This window comes from Lucilia cuprina, chromosome 6, assembly GCF_022045245.1.
Source record: "Lucilia cuprina isolate Lc7/37 chromosome 6, ASM2204524v1, whole genome shotgun sequence".
Classification (NCBI taxonomy): domain Eukaryota; kingdom Metazoa; phylum Arthropoda; class Insecta; order Diptera; family Calliphoridae; genus Lucilia; species Lucilia cuprina.
Window position 1 is genome coordinate 338214 of NC_060954.1, and position 2182 is coordinate 340395.

The following is a 2182-nucleotide window of genomic DNA, read 5'->3' on the forward strand; positions in this document are numbered from 1 at the left end:
CAGCTGACTATTTTTTTAACTAGATAAATAAAACAAGTTGTCAAAGTTTGTTTTGAAAACTGTTAACATTGTTTATGTCGCCATTTTTAATTTGTGTTTTGCTATTTGTTAAAATTTGTGAAAAGTTGAAAAAGTGGGTTTAAAGTAGATTAAAAATATTATAAATTGTATAATATATAATAATAATAATATTAAATCCTTAATATTTGCAACTTAGAAGTAATATTTTTTATTTATGTTTTGTTCACATTGCTGTTAGAGGAAATTTTGTTAAATTTTATTTTGACACAATCAATTATTCCAAAAAAACAAAATACATATGTTTGTTGTAGATGTTGTTGTGCAACAAGAGATATCGCTACTTTATTAATTTACTTTAAAGCAGGGTTCATTTATAACGCAGGAGAATTCGTGCGCACAGCTATAAATTCTTTATACATTGACTTTAATCAATTTATGCCAAACCGTATTAAAAATTTGACGGTAAGTGTACTAATAAAACTACGGTATAATAAGCTATCTTGCTGTCAAAAATTGCCTGTTTTACTTTCTTTTAACTTTCGAAAATGTAATCAGCTGAGCAAATGACTGAGCATATGAGACCATTCAAAGTGTATTAATAAAGTGACAGTACTTGTTGCACAACAACAACAGAAAAGCTATGAGTCACTCTAATCAGGGTGTACTGAAAACAGGGTGACATCATTTGTCCAGCTGATCATTGTTTAAAATGTTTTATACATAGTTTATATACATCCTTAAACTGTACGTTTGACAAACTCCATACATAAAATAAGTAAGAAGTTATAATCGGGCGAGACCGACCTTATAATGCACTACACCATGCGTTCGCTCTCAGGTGCTGGTACCTTGTTACGTATACCATGACTGTATTAATACATTTTAGATTCATTTTATAATAAAATCTATATAGAGACCATTAAAACTTCAACTTACTTTTGGAGTACCACTTAAAACTCAAATTTCACTTAGTGCTTAAAGGTTTCCAACTTCCTATATGAAGATATAGGTCGACTTGGAAGATTTCCTTTAAACTAACGTGGCATACCCTGGAATTTTGCTTATGAGCTCGGCCAACCATTCAAATAGTAAAAAAGCTTGTTCAGAAATGTAGCACTGCACTGCATTTGAACTGCGTTGCTGATTGTGTATTATGGCCCTTGCGTAGTAAATGTGCGATATAAACTTACCACTCTCTAGTTATAAGGGACAATAAATAAGCAAGTTCACACTTAAATAAAAATTTCAGTTTTTTAAGACATAAATTTTGCATTTTGGTTTTTATTAATAATAAAAAGCAGTTATTTAAATTTTTTTATTTTTCAAATTATTTAATGTGAATTTTAAATATATGTATATCTGGCTTAGGTGCTATTTTTACATCCATTTATTTGAATAGTAAAAATAGTAATGAATGTCTATTTTCCGTTTGTAAATATGTATGTATAGTAAGTATTACTAGTATGTATGCATTTAATTTTTGTTTTTACATGCTATGGCAGTATATATTTGTTTTTATTTTTATTTTTTTATATTTTTCACCTTTGCATAATGATGATGGTTATCTAAGAGAAATAATAAACAAAATATAATTTCAAAATAATAATAAAAAAAGGAAAATAATCATATTTTATAAATTGTGTTTAGTGAATTTTGTATGTGTATATTTGTTGTAAATTTAATACAATGTTAGATTTCCTACATACATATACATACACAAAGCCTTAATCAAAGTACATATGTATATATTAGTGTATGATCTAAAAATATTAATAAACAAAAAAATATATATATTTATTTATGTATATTATTACGTGTAGTTGCCAAGAGTATTTTAAAACTAAAATCAAAAACAAATAATTAAAATCGTAGATATTACCAATTAATATTGTAATAATAAATATGTATATATGTATGTAATTTAAAATATTGAATTTGTCACTTTTTTCAATAAAATATAATAAAATACATAAGTGAAATTTAAATAATTTACTTAACAAAAAGTAGCAGTTCACACTGGGAAACTTTTTGATGAAACTTTCGATGTATCTCTCACATAATATCAAAAGTATCCCTGTGTATACCGGCACAAGGTTGTTTCAAGTATTTGTCATTTTGAAAACCTTAAAAATTTGATCGGTGTAACATGTTTTTATGTTTA